General features: G+C 41.9%; 1 protein-coding gene across 5 annotated transcripts in view; it reads left to right on the top strand.

Annotated features, from left to right (window-relative positions):
* The first annotated feature begins 307 nt into the window (after nucleotides 1-307).
* Nucleotides 308-18297, top strand: part of Vha100-2 (V-type ATPase subunit a family protein Vha100-2) — a 111405-nt gene continuing 93415 nt past the window's right edge. For 2 of the 5 annotated variants that reach the window (XM_019047964.2, XM_019047962.2), the window contains exon 1: nucleotides 310-786. The gene's annotated coding sequence lies outside the window, so the exon portion shown is untranslated. Of the gene's footprint in view, nucleotides 787-18297 lie in introns of all 5 variants that reach the window. The other 3 variants (XM_019047965.2, XM_019047960.2, XM_019047959.2) reach the window with 3 other exon arrangements.

The following is an 18297-nucleotide window of genomic DNA, read 5'->3' as shown; positions in this document are numbered from 1 at the left end:
AATGGATTTCCGTTTCTTGCCGGTATCAGTTTCCGGTTTTGTAGATTCCATTTATTTCAACCATTTGGAATGAATGGAAATGAACCAGAGTACTTTGTTGACGTCACACCAAACAATCACAGTCAATCAGCCAATCAAAACGCTGCGCGCAAAGACAGCGTAGATAGCTTTTTGGCAATTAGCCAATGAGCTTCATCCAAAAAAATTGCGCCAAAATGACGTATTGTGATACTGAATATGGCGGATGGCGTCGCGACGCTGGAAGTTCTAGCTGTCTCGTCTCGTTGTTTTCATTTTCCATCGCTTGCGTTTGTGTGTGTTGAAACGTGTAAATTGATAAAAGTATTTTTATTTCCATGTTCCCCGCCTTCTGCCTGATTAGTTCTTTACGACCTCGTTCAAAGTTCTCACCGCTGTGGTAGACGAAACCGAAACTTTGAAACTTTCGCCGAAACTCGTGAATTGTGCGCTCCAGATTTTTGTGTGTTTGTGTTCCGAATTTCTGCACTCGTAATCTACAGTTTCCCGTAGTAAATCTTGCTTTGTTATTAATCTACCATACGTTTTGGTCGGGAAGCCAGCGTTTTTGTGTTCATGGTGTTCGGCCGGCTCTAACCTCATTACTGTTGTGTTCAGCGAAGTTCCTCTATTTTTCATAAATTCATACCTGATAAGTGCCGGTCCACGTTTATCATTAGTGTTTTCAGTGTAACTATTTCCGAATTTTTAATTCTGGTGTCCGTACTCTCTTATCTGGATTATAAGCTGAGGTATGTGAAGCAGTTGGTAAGTTTCCTCCCTATCATATTTTCTTCTTTGGATTTACTTGTACACCTCCAGGGTGCAGCATTTTCGACGGAACTGAGGCAAACATATTTTACTTCAAAAATCGAAGTGGACCACTTCATACAATGTCTAATATAGAGTAAAATTTTCCCCCTGACATATGTGCACTCATTGCTGGTTTGGACCATGTGTTGAAGTCAGTGTGCATCAGCTGCAGTATGCTCCGAAAATCTCAGACACGAGGCACAAGTGCACATATCGACAGTGAAACTACCAAACCACGTATCTCGTTTGCGGTGTTTAAAAATCTACGCTCACATTTTATTTTTTTGAAGTAGACCAAATCAATATCATTCCTTAAAATTTTCACGGAATTTTCTCCGCACAAAGAGGAAAAATCACAGAAATTTTCAAGATTGGATGTTAAGTAGTTTTTCAGTTAAAAAATAAAGTATGACAGGAAGTCTGCGACGTCGCTAACCGTGATACGTGGTTTGGTAATTTCACCGTCGATATGGCATCAGTACTATAGGTACTCAAAGATGTTATTTGGTTGTTGTCAGGTGTTGAGTTCACACACTTCGTGTTGGAGCGCTGGATGCATTCTTTATTTTCAGCACGATTATATTTCAAAAATAGCAAATATCGAACAATGAACAAAATAGTATCATCAAGAGCATTAATTTCTTGCACCTTGAGAATTCATATTTTTATTGATCTAGGATGAGGAAAATGGGAATTCCAGATTTAAAGTTCGACGGAAGGAATGTTCCTTAAAATCTGGAAGTGAGCTTAAGTGTCAAAGTCCACAGCAAGTTCCGTTTCATCACCATTTTATCCCATACTCTGTAGCTTTTTCAGGTCTTGGAAACCAGGAATTGTCAGAGAATAGACTGGATCTTTAAAAAATCCTGAAATCCTTTAAGTCTAAACTTGCGTGCTGGCTACGCAATCATACTGAGTCTCACTACCTATTGCAAATCAAGTGCTATTTGTTTCCAAGTTTTTTCTGTTGAGCCTTATACTCCCTTCAGTGATCAGCTAACAGGTTGCTTTAAGTAATCCAGTTTATTCTGTGCTCAGCTCAGTGAGGTTTTACTTAATTAAGGGCTTTTTTTTTAATCTGTGGAACGCATGGATCGCGATGATAGCGGTTCGGGCTGGTTCAACCAGCCTGAACCAACCTCAACCTACTTACCTTGTAAGAGTGATCCAAGCGTTCCACTGGAACACATGGAACAGTTGGATCGCGCCAGTGGAACGCGATAAAAAAGTGATGCGTTCCGTTGTGGTCCACTGTGGTTCGGATATAAAAAAAGCCCTTTATATATTTCCGCATTTTCTCTAACTAAATTTTGACGTTATTATCAAAGGAGAGAGAATTTTAGGAAATCTCCCATACCCACTTAGTTCTGTTTGTCAGTTATGAAATCCCGCTTTTCCGTTTCCCTAAAAGGAATCTCCCTCTCCCCCCTTTTTACAATGTATCTTATGCAGCTCACCATGAGCACACCCTATCTTTCCAACACGTTCCGTTCAGCAGAAATAAGTCCACTTCTTACGTATACTAAGGAAGAGCGCCGTATGAGCCTTCAGACGTTGTTGTATTCCCTATAATCAACGAATTTACTCGGGAAATTCTGAATATTTGGACCGCGTTAAACAGAAAGGAACCAAGCCACATCAGCTGTTGCCAACTTTAACTTGGCAATTTAATTTTTTACATGAAAACGGCTGTGCAGATTTTCGTGCAAATTTTGGTGAATTTTCTCCATAGTGCGAAGCTAATTTCTTAAAATTTTCAAAGAAATCCACACAGACTTTCTCTCGTACAAAATTAAATTGTCCGGTTAAATTTGACGATAGTTGATGTGGCGTGGTTCCTTTCTGTTGAACGCTGTCCATTTAAGTATCCTCCAATTTTTCAGAATATTATTCGCACAATTCAATCCAAAATATCTTAAATTTTCAACAAGAAAAAAAAAAAAAAAATGATGCATAATTTCTCTCCAAAATAAATATTTTGTCGGAGGAAACTTGGCAACAGCGGAATGCTTGTATGGCGTTCGTCCTTAGCATATAGAGTACCCTATGCCTTAGCACGACATATTTGTCATCGAGCTGAACCTGACCTGCTGAAACGATAAAACCGATCTTACAGAAGGGAAAAGTGGTGTCTGTAGGGTGGGGGGGGGGGGGGGCGGAGATAGGGGTTAATTCGCAATTGCATGACCGCCGTGATAGGGGGTGTGTCGGCTGTCTGGTCAGGGAGAAGCCAGCAGCCTCCCTCGTAAGTCGGGAATTTTGCACCGGGCGGATCATGTTCGCTCATCAAGTGAGATTAGCGAATTACTCGCCAGACCACTCTCGTACGGCTTCCCTAGAGGTGTTAACGAGTTTGTACGCCGAGCTTTAGCCGGACTAAACTTGTGGGTGGAGATTATCGCCGTTTTTAGAGCCAATTTTCCAGACTACATCTTGTTCTCGACAACCCGGGTTACCGCAACTCCGAATTTTTGCAGTCAGCAAGCGGACGGTGACGCAGCGATATTGGAGCTCTTGCATGTGTCAGGAATTTGCGATTTAGGTATTGATCCCTGTGTAAAATTTCGCGAGAAACACGATGGTGCCACTAGTTTTCTCTGAAATCAGCCCCAAAGCTCAAAGAAAACTCTCAAAGTTGAGGCTGTTATAGGGGGGATGTCCCACGCTACCCCAAGAGTCCACCTCTTTATCAAGACACTCTCGGTGCAAAGATAGGAAGCAAATACATTCGCAGGGTTGCCATGCTTCCAGTTTTGGAGTTCCCCAAAGTGACAAACGCCTCATTTCTTAAATTGCTCCTCATCGTTGCATGGAGGGTTTGACTTGATTGGACTCTCGCGGTAGCGTAGGATATCCCCACCAATACGGCCTCAACTTTGAGAGCTTTTTTTGAGCTTTGGTGTCGATTTCAGAGAAAACCGGTGGCACCATCGTGTTTCTCGCGAAATTTTTCTAAAGAATTAGTATTCACATCGCAAATTCCTGACAAATGCAAGAGCTCCACTGTAATAATAAGTCACTCTCGATAATTTTAATTCATAGTTTGCCTGCCGTTTTGGGCCCTAAAAGCTCCATGACCTGACCTCAAAATTACTGACACACCGTTTCTGTTAAACGCGGTCCAAATTTGCCACGAAAAGTGCAGTTAGGTACCTAAATTCTGGTTGAATATTTCCAATCAAAGTCTCCAGCGAACTGAAGGTGGTGGCCCGCAAAATTGACGCGATTCTCAAATTCTCAGGTTGGGATTTTTTTCTTCTTTTTCATTTTTCTTTCTCTCTTCTCCTTTTTTCTTTTCCTTTTTTTCTTTTCCTTCTTTTTTCCTTTTCCTTTTTCCCCCTTTTTCCCCTTTTTTTCTTTTCCTTCTTTTTTCCTTTTTTCCCATTTTTCCCCCTTTTTTTCTCCTTTTCTTTTCCTTCTTTTCTTTTCCTTTTTTTCTTTTCCTTCTTATTTCCTTTTCCTTTTTCCCCCTTTTCCCCCCCTTGTTTTCCTTTTTTCTTTTCCTTCTTTTTTTCCTTTTCCCCCCTTTTTTTCTCCTTCTTTTCTTTTCCTTTTTTTTCTTCTCCTTCTTTTCTTTTCCTTTTTTCTTCTTCTCCTTCTTTTCTTTTCCTTTTTTTACTCTTCCTTTCTTATTTCTTTTCCTTTTTTTATTTTTATTTTTTTGTCCCATTTACCTATATTTATTTTTACGATTACGGAACGGCAAAATCTTGATAGCAAAATGTCTCCAGCTCATATCATAATTAAAACGAGGAGCGCTGGATGTTTCTACAGTTCGATTCGCCTCACAGCGGACGTACTCAGCCGAAAAGAGGGCATCTGCCAAGTATTTACCCTCTCGAGATAGCAGTCGAGTACCTCGCCATACGACAGATAAAACATCATAAGCACCACTCAGTGTTACAAATGTGTTTTTAACCTCCGTGCCGCCCTCGTCGTGGGCGCCGAGAGATAGCCGCTCCACAGCAGAAAGTTTCCCTGTTCGAACTCGGGACAGTGGCGAGGCGCGAATGATCGATTAACGATTCCCCATTTGAAGCTATGGTAAAGAATCGATTATTAAGGTGTTCGTTGCGAATACCCTATTTATCGATCCTTTTCTGTAGGTTTCAATGGCAGATTAATCGATAAATCGCAACGCACGCCACGCCACACATGGACTGGATGGATCTTCTGCTCTGCGTAGGCTGAAATTCTGGTTTGTTGAAGTAGAATAGTGGGTTGTTGTCATCGTGTGTGCACATTTAAACTTGAATGGTTTTTAAACTCGAAGAATCAGAAAGTTGTTTTTTTTTGTTTAAAAAAATGACTAGGTAAAATGATGATCGAGGATAGAGCATTGAGAGGGGAATTTTTTAAGTACAGAGTGATGCAGCTCTTGCAATGTCGATACTATAATAAACAATACCTTACTCATACATTCCCATTCCCTATCCGTATACCCAATTGCTGTAATTTTATTCAAAGAAATGAAACATGAACGGGAATTTGCAACGTCGAAATCAAGGTTGCGCATTTTTTGACCTGAGTCATTTATTTGCCGTCCACAGTGCACAGTTTATCGAAGAGAAAAAGAGAGAAACTCGAAACTGCTCGTTATAATTGTAGCAGCAGAAGGAATCCCCGCGTCTTGGCAGTGGCGCGCCGCGCGCGCCTTCATTTCCGTGCGACACCTCCCGCATCGCCGCGGAGTTGATTTAGTTGCGTGACCTAACCTAACCCAACTCGAGTCTCTAGTGGTAGCTCCACGCCTTCGCGACGGGTTTGAATCGGATCGAACGGAAAAAATTAAATTGCTGATTTAACAATTTGGCAGTTAACAAAATTGACAGCAATGTTTCAATGCAGATTTTACAACAAACAAATGCTACTTTAACAACAACAAAATGCTGCTTTAAAAACAAGAAAATGCTACTTACTTTAACAAAAAAATAAATGCTATTTTAACTACATACTTGGTAAATTGTGCTTCCCACCATTGTAAAATGTACGTTTGAAACATAGCAGTCACTTTTTTAGCAATTGAATTGTTCAATCAGCAATTCATGTTTTTTCCGCGTGGGATTATTAATTAAAGTGTATCAGTGGCGGAAGTAAACACACGTCTGGATACCGAATATACTCTGCCGTATCACTTATTTCTCTTTCGATTTTCAGTAATCATTACATTGCTAAAAATGCATCCTCGTATCCTGGGCGAAAGAACACAGCTCCATTCTAAGATCGCCAAACTGTCTTACAAACAATTAAACAAGAATATGGTTGCGTGCAATTCTGTCCGAAATGTTGCTGATTTTTGCATATCATCAAAGAAAAAATTAGTGAAATTTTTATTTAAAACACGGATTAACTTTCCAGTAAAAAAAAGTCCAAATGGAGATTACGGAACGCTGGAAAGTAGCTAAGTGTACGTTCTTTCGACTCGGAGACGACGATTTTAGCGGCGCGGCGTACTTTGCGATATATCGATTGATCTGCCAATTAAACCTACGGAAAAGTATCGATAAACTGGGTGTCCGCAACGAACACCTTAATAATCGATTCTTTACCATAGCTTCAAATGAGGAAATATCGATAATCGATTATTCACGCCTCGCCACTGGACGGTTTATGCGTGATATTTGCGGAAGACTTGCTACGTTGCTCTCAGGATGAGATATTCTGCCAATTGATTCGTGAAGTATGATCTTGCTTGTCTAATGTTTTCACTGTTTGGTATTCACTCCGGTACTCAGATTTATCTAATGTATGTAATCATATACAAGAGGGTTGACTTACGTCAATTTCTACCTGAAGAGTCCTCTATCGCTCAGATGCATTGGCTCCCATTTTTTACTTCTAAGTAACGTCCTTCGTTAATTTTTAAATGGGAAAATTTCATTTTTATCTATTTATTATAAGTACCTATTTATATTATAGTAAAGGTAGTCATTTCACGTAGTATCACGCAATGATATGACGCAATAAAATGTTCTTGTGCAAATCCCAACTCCCATGAAAACATTGCTAACATATTTTGAAAATGCCTACTTTCTATTCTCAATTTTCAAAATCTAGCTTCGAAATTTCGTCGAAACGTTGATGTCAAGTGACCTAGCGACGTCATCTGACGGCATTTCCCATTTAAACAAAGGTATTTTAGCAGATTCGAACACATTGTCATATCTCCTTCAATAATTGCTCAATTTATGAACCAAGAGTATCCCTGTGTTCAGTTTACTCTGTATGTGGCAACCCTGAAATCCCTCACGCATGCAAGTAAGAGTGACATTCTACTCCTCGATATATGTATCGCATTTAGCAGAAAGGAACTAAACTACATCAGTCATTGCCAAATTTAACTGGGTAATTTAATTTTTTACAGGAGAGCGTTTGTACGGATTCCTTTGAAACTTTTAAGAAATTTGCTCTGTGCTATGCAGAAAATGCACTGAAATTTGCACAAAAATCCGAACAACCATTTTCACCTAAAAAAATTAAACTACCTAAGTAAATTTCGCAGTAGCTGGTGTGGCTTGGTCCTTTCTGCTTAACGCAGTCCATTCTAGAGTCCCTTTATACTGAGAGTCAAGACAATGTGAATCCATTTCTGATTGGTTCCCGTATTTTAGGCCTTCACTGTGTCACAAACGGGAATAAAGATTACATTTCCACCGATTGCAAAGATTATATTCTGGAATGGACCAGGGAATTGCGGGTTCGGCAAGGAACAAACGGAATGAGAGAAGGAACGGAGAAAGGAGTTTGAGAATAAGCGGATCAAAGATTACGAAAAACGTTCAATAATTTCTGTAATCTTTATTCCGGTTTGTGACTCCATGAGGGGTGTTGTCTTGACTCTCAGTATAAAGGGACTCTAGTCCATTCAAGAGAGTAAAAATACTAAGTCGCTAAGTACGTTTTTCGTAATAGATTTAGAACACCCTGTACCGAGAGTAATCGGAGTTACGCTACTTGGGCTTAACAGGGCGGAACGGGGCAGCGGGACGCGTGAAAAATGAGCGTCTTATCCGCGATCGCTCTGTAAACGCTCTTAACCCACCGCCGCGCCGGGCGCCTATCCATCTTCCCACGGCGAGGCTCGACGACTCACTATCGGACACGTTAAGCGTGACATGGAAACGCGTAGTTATTGCTGTCTAATTGTCATTTTTCATAATTTTTCACGGCTCGTGCTCCCTCCTCCGTTCACTTTCGCCGAGCGTTGGCTCGCTGCGGACGTCCTAACGATTCATCAAAATTCTCGCCCGGCTTCAGGCGCGGGTCTCTTGAAGTCAATGAATGTTAGGTTATGTTTTTTTTTTTTTTTACAGAAGGAGAATGGAGATGTTGCATGTGTGAGGGATTTGCGATTTGACTATTGATTCTTATTTAAAAGTTCGCGAGAAACACGATGGTGCCACTGGTTTTCTCTGAAATCATATCCCAAGCTCAAAAAAGCTCTCAAGTTGAGGCCAAAATGGAGGGGATATCCCACGCTATCCTGAGAGTCCACCTCTACATCAAGACAAACTCTCCATGCAAAGATAGAGAGCAAATACATTAGCAGGGTTGCCGTGTTTTCAGTTTTGGAGTCCCCAAATAAAGTGGCAACCCTGCTAATGTATTTGGTCCCTATCTATGTATGGAGAGTTTGTTTTGATGTAGAGGTGGACTCTCAGGGTAGGGTGGGATATCCCCTCCATTTTGGCCTCACTTTGAGAGCTTTTTTTGAGCTTGGGATATGATTTTAGAGAAAACCAGTGGCACCATCGTGCTTCTCGCGAACTTCTACGTAAGAATCAATGGTCAAATCGCAAATCCCTCACACATGCAACATCTCCATTTGCAGGTGTATGAAGTGCTGAAATGGGCATAGAATAAGTAGACTACGTCAACAGAAGCGAAAGCTCCATAAGAACCAATGTTAACACTTTTATTCTTAGAGTCGGTCAATCTGGTGCTTATTGAAACCAATTTCGTGGTTACTTACTAATATAAAAGTGGAAAAAAACCATTAAATTTTAAGCAAATATACAGTACTTCTCCGGTTTAACGATATAAGTTTAAAGAAAACTCTCCAATTCCTAAACACGTATGTATCCGTCATTATTCGACCTCTCCAAAACGTCGACCTACCGCAAACGAAAACAGCACTTCTACTTATCGAAACAGCTTCGTACCTAAATTTTCGCAACGCCGCGATGCAACGCAAATTCTGCCGCGCTGGTTTCCTCTCTTGTGAAGGCCTCGTCATAAAAGAAGGCATGCAGTGTGACTTGAACACAACCTTTCGACTGAGTTTATAGTGCTGTAAGCTTTAGAGTCATTAAAACACGTTAATTTTTTTGCTCTTTTTTTTCTCTGTACGTGACTTTGTCTAATCCTAGCGATAAAAAGAGCTGAAGTGCGCGTAAGTCGAGGCTGACCATCAAGGAAAAGGCAAATCGAAAGTGCATCAGGGAAAACGTAGAGGAGTCTCCCACTTTTTCCCGCCTGCAGTTGAAACGGTTTTGACAATAACCTCAGTGAATCAGTAATGATGGCTGCAAAAATTGGTTTCTCCTTCAAATCCAAGGTTATGCAATGTGGGCCACGGGGGAGTTGAAATAGTTGTATCGCGCGCCTTATGCTCTTACCGTTCGTTTCGCGAGAAACTCGGTGAGTTTTCTGTTCAGATTGTGCATCACGCAAAACCAAAAAAATTTCTCGACAGGGTGGCAAGTCAAATTCTGTTGCAAAATTCCCTGACTTGACCGATAGAATTCCCTGACTTATGGTAATCATCGCAAGCCATCAAATCAAATCCATTTTTTTTTTTCACGGAAAACAGTATTTGTTTGCTGGATGGTTTTACTGTTTCGAAAAGGTGAATTTCGCTGAATCCACGGTAACAAGCAGAATTGGACGGAAATGGCCGATCTTCACTGTCGCGGATCGCGGCGTAGCGCGGTATCGCTCATCACGGTATGCAATTATTGTTCATACGCGAAAATTCCCTGACCGTGCACGAAATTCCCTCGGGATTATTTTTGAGCCAAATTGACTTTTTGCGTATATATTACGGCGCATTTAGTGAAAATTTAGACGCAAGATGTTTTCGTAACAGAACTAGTAAGCAGCTGTAACTTGGGAAAGACTAAAGCGCACTAAGAATGAAATCGTGAAGAATAGAAAAAGCAAGCTCTCACTTGTAGTGCTGAAAATTCTGAGTTTTTTCAATTCAAATACCTAGATTTGTTTTTCTTTCTTCATGTGACTTCCTGTGAAAATCCAGATTTTTAGGGGGCAATTTTTAGGGCCACGTTGGCGCAGAACCTTCATTTTTTAGGCGCCATTGGCCGATTTTTTAGGCGCATTTGGCGCGTTGGCGCCTGTGAGTTTCGAACACTGATCGCAAAGCATGCCACGCCACTGCTTTTTTTCTCGTTCGAAGGAAACCCGTGACCCCACGATGACGTCGAGCCGTGGGCGCCTGCCCCCCCCCCTCCTCCCCCGGTTCCCTGTGACGTGGGGTCATTTGTGCATTGGAAAGGCGTGCCGATGCGAGCGCGACTCGGCCGCAACGAGTCGATAGTTGAGTCGTTATCGAATGAACTCGATCGATAGATCCCTATCTTCGCAATGCTTTTTATCGATCGAGGTTATTCGATCAATCGATTATAACGACTAATCGACCCGCAGCTCTGCCACAGGCTCCGATTTCGAGTGCGGAATATGAATATGCCTCTCTGGAGGCAGAAAATCAATCACTGTGCGGCTTCCTTCGCTTCCTCTATTCCAACCCCCCCCCCCCCCCCCCTCGTCAAATGCTAATCATAATTATTTACCCCCGCAACAACGGTGAGTAAGCGGCTCTCGCCGTGGGTTCGCTCCTGCCTTTGGTAAAAGGCCGTGTGCCTTTGTATGGCATGGTGTCTAGAATCGAGATCGTCCAGGAATGAAAAATTTTAAGGAAAATCAAGAAAAGATTAGGAAATCTGCCCTAGAAACTGGGTATCTTTGCTACCGATTTGAGGAGGGTTCACTGGGAAAAAAAAAAACACAATGGATCTAGAGTCCAGACTCTTGAAAACATTAACAAGAAAAAATACTCTTGATTCAATCGGATTCTTGCTTGAATCAAAACGAAATCCGCTTAAATTAAGAGGCTTGGCTCTTGATTTAAGCCAGATTCTTATTGAATCAAGAGTACTTTTTCTTGTCGACGTTTTTAAGAGTCTGGACTCTAGATCCAATGTGTTTTTTTTGTCCAGTGTTGATACAGTCAGGGAATACCGGGAAAACGGGGATTTGTCTGGGAATTTTAAAAAGTCGGGGAAAACCTAGAAATGTCAGGGAAAATGATGAAAAAGTCAGGGCAAAATTGTTGATTCGCATTTATTTCCTCTTTAGAATGGATTTGGCGTTCGGAGCAACAAATGTTGCCTGAGAATTATTTTAAATTAGGTGTATTTAATCATTTGGCATTTCTTCAACTGTCGGAGAATTTTACTTAAATGCCTTAAGGAAATTTCAGGAAATTTCATTTTCTAAATTTTGTGACAACCCTGTAATCCGCCAGAAGTTCCGAGTTGTTTCGCTTCATGCCACGCAAGTTTTTGAAGTGCATAAATTTCCTGTCGAGGAGGCACCGAATTTTTTGGTAAAGCACCGTAAGAGTGCCTCACTGATTTTTGGCCAGCCAGTTTCAGCAGACACCCTGAAATTGTTGTCGTGGTTTTCTTTTCTTTTTTTCAAGTTCTTGACTCGTTTCGACGCCCTCGAATTTCTCCGATCCTTGCAACCTTATCATCGGTGCCCAAAGTCATCGAATTCAAAGATGAACGCACACCTGTTGGGAACTGGTGGTTGCGTGACGTCAATTTTCAATTCACTCGAAACGATAATACGTCGCTTCGGCCAGCCATTTTTAGAAGACACCCGGATGTTGGTGTCGTAGTTTTCTTTACTTTTTATCAAAGTCCGTGAATTATCCCGATGTCCTCAGGGCTCCTCACCTCGTGCAACCTTATCATCGGCCCCCAAAGTCATCAAATTCAAGGATGAAGGCACACCTGTTGGGAACTGAACGTTGCGTGACGTCATTTTTCAATTTTTCCGATTTCCTTAGGGTTCCTCAACTCTTGCAACCTTAACATCGGAGCCCAAAGTCATCAAATTCAAGGATGAAGGCACACCTGTTGGGAACTGAACGTTGCGTGACGTCATTTTTCAATTTACCCGAGAGGATGTTGCAGGTCCTGCCTGAGCGGACCGGTGAGATCCGGCTGCTGTCCGGTGGCCGTTGGCCCTAACCCGCCCTCCATCGCCCTTGCGTCGTCGGTCGTCGCCTTGCGTTGCGTTGTGTCGCCGCGGCGCCGTTCGTCGGAGCGACGGATTCACAGATCTGGCGTCGCGTCGCGTTGCCGCGCACCGTGATCATTTGAACATGAATAAATTAGATGAAGCGGCCACTTAGCCGTCTTCCTCTTTTTTATCCGTCTCACCAACCCCCCCCCCCCCCCCCCCCTCACGGAGGCACCGTTAATGTGTCGATGTCGCGTCGTCCCACACTGTTGCATGCCCGGCTCACTAGACTCTTCTAGAGTCCCTTTATACACGGAGAAAAAACTTCGTGCGTGGGGCCCGAAGTTTAGGTCATATGGATCTCTGAAGTTTTCGGATTGATCATCTAAACACTTTAGGTCTAGCTGTCGAGGTCCGGATCACACATCTGAAACTTCAGTTCTTACATCTGAAGTACTTCGGTTTTCACATCCGAAAAACTTCGGTTCTCACATGTGAAGTACTTCAGATGTAAGAAATGAAGTTTCAGATGTGTGATCCGGACGTCGACAGCTAGACCTAAAGTGTTTAGATGCTCAATCCGAAAACTTCAGAGATCCATATGACCTAAACTTCGGGTCCCACGCACGAGGTTTTTTTCTCCGTGTATTGAGAGTCAAAACAACACCCCCTCATGGAGTCACAAACGGGAATAAAGGTTACAGAAATCGAACGATTTTTGTAATCTTTGATCGGCTCATTCTCAAATTCCTTTCTCCGTTCCTTCTCTCATTCCGTCTGTTCCTTGCCGAACCCGTAATTCCCTGGTCCATTCCAGATTATAATCTTTGCAATCGGTGAAAATGTAATCTTTATTCCCGTTTGTGACACTGTGAAAGCCTAAAATACGGGAACCAATCAGAAATGGATTCACATTGTCTTGACTCTCAGTATAATGGGACTCTAGACTCTTCTGCAGACTCGCGTAATATTCTGCCGTGCTAAGTAAGAACGCCGCATGAGCCTTCAAGCGTTGCCAAACTTCCTGTGACAAATCACTTATTCTCAGGAAAGTGTGTAAATATTTTTCTTCCAATTTCTCAGATAATTTGGTTCGGAATATGGCCTAAATGTTCTGAAAATTTCAAAGAAAAGTATTCATAACTTTCCTCAAAAACGGGCATTTCTCCAGAGGAAATTAGACAACTCTCGAATGTTCAGACGGCGTTCTTCCTTAGCACGGCAGTATTGAGCTATGCCGACTTTTCTGAAAAAAAGTTACGGCTATTTAGACATACGGTCCGTTCCGGACTCAATGGCCGAAAGCCCCGTCTTCTTTGTCTATCGCTCTGTCTATCAATTTCGACAATCAGCCCACTAGCCCCTCTCTCAGTGGTACTCCTGAGGTTTCTGGGCCCTTGCAAGTGTCGTCACAACAAAATCCAAAAGAATGAGAGCGAAATTGAATATTATGGTTGTAATTTTAGAAAGGTCTGCCTAGCGCCCAATGAAAAGTCCCTGATTCTTTCATAGATCTTACCCTTCCGTGTGTTCATGAATTTGAATCTATTTCTTTTGTAAAAAGAAGCGCAGTGCATGACTATCAGTTATGCCGATCCAAGGTCAAGATGTTATCACACGACTTCGTTCGCGCTTTCACCGTGCATTTTCGCGGGTCATTATTACTCGTTTTTTTGTCGTTTCCGTCACGAAGGAACGTAACCCCATCGCAATGCTGCCAAATCTCCCCTCACAACTTACAAATTAAAGGAAATAGTCTTTGGCATTTCTAACTGAAGTCATGCAAAAATCATGTTGTGGATGAAAATGGATATGTTGCATGTGTGAGGAATTTGCGATTTGACTGTTGATTCTTATGTAAAAGTTCGCGAGAAACACGATGGTGCCACTGGTTTTCTCTGAAATCAACTCCCAAGCTCAAAAAAAGCTCTCAAGTTGAGACCAAAATGGAGGGAATATCCCACCCTACCCTGAGAGTCCCCCTCTACATCAAAGCAAACTCTCCATGCAAAGATAGGGAGCAGATACCTTGACAGGGTTGCCGTGTTTTCAGTTTTGGAGTCCCCAAATAAGGTGGCAACCCTGCTAATGTATTTGCTCCCTATTTTTGCATGGAGAGTTTGTTTTGATCTAGAAGTGGACTCTCAGGGTAGGGTGGGATATCCCCTCCATTTTGGCCTCAACTTGAGGGCTTTTTTTGAGCTTGGGAGTTGATCTCAGAGAAAACCAATGGCACCATCGTGTTTCTCGCGAACTTTTACATAAGAATCAACAGTCAAATCGCAAATTCCTCACACATGCAACATCTCCATTGCACCGGTACAGTTTTGTAGAATAATTAATTTTTTTAATCAAGTTGACAACCTTGGAATGGAGTTACGCTCTTTCTTCCGGGAGACGACGGCCCTGTGCTTTTAAGGGTCGCTTGCGGATTTTTTTCTTGCCCTTTCTTGCGTGCTTCTGCCCCGGTCACAATGGAAAGGTGACACTGAAGTGTTAATACTACGCCCCGTTTTGCACGCCCAAATCGATCAATAACGACGTGAGACCAACTCTGCCGTGCGAAGGAAAAATGCCGTATGAACATTCGAGAGTTGCCAAATTTCCTGCGATAAATTGTCTATTTTTGAGGCAAGTTATATGAATATTTTTTCTTGAAATTTTCAGGAATTTTAGATATAATTGCGAAGAAAATTATACGCAAAATTGGAAGAAAAACATCAATATGTTTACCAGGAACTTCGTGTTTTATCAAAGGATATTTGGCAACGCCTGAAGGTTCACACGGCGTTTTTCCTTAGTACGGCAGAACTGGTTTCGATCGAATGTACGCGGAGCTTACCGATGAGCCACGCTCGTGTGAAAAGTGAGAAATATGCGTAAATGATAGTGTAGAGGGGACGAAATAATTGAGGGGGAGTAGAGGGAATTGATTGGAAAGGAAATGACGCCCTTTCACAAAGTCCCCCTTTTTTCCACCCAACAATACGGTGGTAACCTACTTTCAAAGTGCTCTCGTTCTTTTTCTTTCCTATCCCACCGGCGTCCTACGGAATGAAGGTGTCGTAAAGTTTTCAGGGTGTCTACAAGTCCGGAATTTCCGAAAAGTCCGGAAAAAGTACTACTTTTTTCAGGGCGGTGGGTAAGTACTGATAAAGAGCGGAATCCCGCAAGTGGGTCCGGAATTTTTTCATATTTTCGTCACTTTTGTCGCAATTTAAGCGAGAGATTCTTTTCGGAATTTTTCGAATTTCGTCAAATGGAGGAACTGAGAAAGTACTTAATTTTCCTGTTGATGAGGTACTGAATTTCCTGGGAATGCACTGAAAAAGTACCGTAAAGGTACTGATTTTTGCCCGGTCTGTTTGGGTAGACGCCCTGGTTTTTTTTCGGAGAATGAACTTATAGAGTGTTCAAAATGGGTCAGTTGCGCTGGTCACAGAATCGTGTTTTGATGCTTGACTCTTGTAGATTAACTGAAAATAAGAAGATCCGTTCACAGCATCTTTCTACGTTCAATATTAACCGACTTATTACACTTGGAAAAATTCACGGGGAAAAAAAAAACACATTGGATCTAGAGTCCAGACTCTTAAAAACATCGACAAGAAAAAGTACTCTTGAAGAATCTAGCTTAAATCAAGAACCAAGCCTCTTAATTTGAGCGGATTTCCTTTTGATTTAAGCTTAAATCTGATTGAATCAAGAGTCCTTTTTTTTCAACGTTTTCAAGAGTCAGGACTCTAGATCCAATGTGTTTTTTTTCCAGTGTTCGGTTTATGACGTCATCTACCGCCGTAGTGACACCCTTGGTTTCTTCCATCTTGCTTCGTGCACCCCATCTTTCCCACACGTCTATAGTTCTGTTCAGCAGAAATATGTCCGTTTAAGCGGATCAGAGAGACCAAATGGTCGCTGAAATCAAAACGGCGAGCGTCCAACTTTTTTACGACCGGACGACGACGGCGAGACGCGGGAGAAACGAAGAGAGGATATACGTCGTGGGGTTCGAATTCCTGGCTACCTACAGAATTTGATGACGCTACTTGTTACGCTGATGGGCCATGAACGACCCAGGAATGCATTCCATAAATGACGGACTGAATATCTTTCTCTGCGAACCATGTCCGATTCAAAATCCACTTGGAGGGTCCCAGGTCCCTCGTTGCGTTGAAACTCACTCACTGCGAATTCGCTACACAGTTAAAAATTACAGTTTTTGATGTTACTTCGTGTTACTTTCTGTGGCGGGTTAACCTAAAGGATTTGGTTGCTCAACACAATAAATGTTGTGTTAATTTGACCCAAACCGTAGGCTACACTGAGACATGGGATCATGAAAAAAGTGTCCTGCCGAACTTATGTTCTCTCGTTTTACTCCCCATATTCTGAGGTCGCGTCTTGCAAGTTGCTAGGGTTGCCACAGTCAGGGAATACCGGGAACACCGGTAAATGTCAGGGAATTTTACAAAGTCAGGGATAATGACGAAAATGTCAGGGAAAAATCGTCAAGTCACTTTTATTTCCTCTCTCGAATGAGTCTGACGTTTTGAACAACAAATGCCTCGAAACTATTTCTAATTATGTCTTTTTAACTATCTGGCATTTGCTCAGTTGTCAGTGAAATTCACCAAAATGTGTCGGGAATTTAATTTTCTAAATTCTGTGGTAACCCTGGCTAGTCCATTGGACCACCACCGATGAGGCTGACAACTAATTTTCAAAAATGTCGCAGATTTTCAACACAAAGATTTGGTCAATTGGACACAGGGAAAGTTAACACACAAAAAATCAACCAACAGCTTGTGATACTTCATGTTTTACCTCGTATATTAACACAATGTTGGTTACTGTTTCTTATTGTATATGTAGCCTGCGAATACGAGTGAGTGCAACTTTCCGCTGCCTGCGGGAAACACTTTTCTCGGTTTTTGCGTTACTTTTCGCGTTTTGAATGTGCGGATCGTGTTCTACGCGTCATTTACCTGTGGGCTCATGCATTCCAAAGTCAAAATTCGTTCATGGACTAGTGACCCATTGTCGCGTTTGTCGCGTGAAACAGGTTGCGTAGACTCTCGGTCGAACCGGCTCTTGCTCGCTAAACCGGAGGAGAGGAGCCCTGAATTATTATTCGTCGTTTCTCACGAAATAACGCAACTAAATTTTCAATGTTGCCAGATTTTCTCGCGCAAATTGCATTTTTACCGTGAGAATTTCGACAATTCCTAACTGAACATTTCACCAATTTTTCCTCCGATCCCATGCGGAAATCAGACAAATTTTCGGAGAAAACTGTGCAGGTTTACTCTCGTAAAAAATTCAACTACTTGAGTCAATTTTGCAACTTTAGAATGGAGTTACGTTATCCTTCGCGCGGGAATCGAGGAACAGTATCGAGGCGTGAATGATCGATTATCGATATCTCCTCATTCAAAGCTGTGGTAAAGAATCGATTATTAAGACGTTCGTTGCGAACACCCTGTTTTTGATCCTTTCTCATAGGTTTAAACGGCAGATAAATCGATTTATCGCAAAGTGCACCACGGCACTGTTCGATCCTTTCTCATAGGTTTAAACGGTAGTTAAATCGATTTATCGAAAGTGCGCCACGCCACTGTTCGATCCTTTCTTATAGGTTTAAACGGCAGATAAATCAATTTATCGCAAAGTATGCTACGCCCCGCCACTGACGAGGAATGGACCACTAGACAAAGTACGAATTTCAGCATTCTCATACATGTTTCTTAACCAAAATTTCACGTAAAACACGATGTGCACCGCAAAAATTACCGAAATCAACTCCTTATAAAGATATTTAATGATTCCTGAAGCGTGAATTCAAACTACCCGCTCATTAAAACTCAATGCTCTACGTAATTTACATCGCGCGCTAAACGTTATCGTGACAGTTTCTGCGAAATGAAAATCTGGCAACCTCAATCTTGACGCTTTGGCTCAGCTGTAGCAAATTGCTTATAGTTTGAACAACACATGGTGGGAAATAAACATTGCATCGATTGAAAGGCTTGCTGAAACCGTTGTAGTGCGCGATTTGACTCGCGTAGAGCTTTGAGTTTCTTGTGAGCGGGCAGTTCAAATTCCTCGTAACCAATGTAAAATAAAAACGTTAATATCTTCGTTAGGAGTTAGTCTCAGTGATTTTCGGTGTGCTAATCGTGTTCTACGTAAAATTTTGGT

This window comes from Bemisia tabaci, chromosome 9, assembly GCF_918797505.1.
Source record: "Bemisia tabaci chromosome 9, PGI_BMITA_v3".
NCBI lineage: Eukaryota > Metazoa > Arthropoda > Insecta > Hemiptera > Aleyrodidae > Bemisia > Bemisia tabaci.
This window is presented reverse-complemented; position numbering and strand designations above follow the sequence as displayed.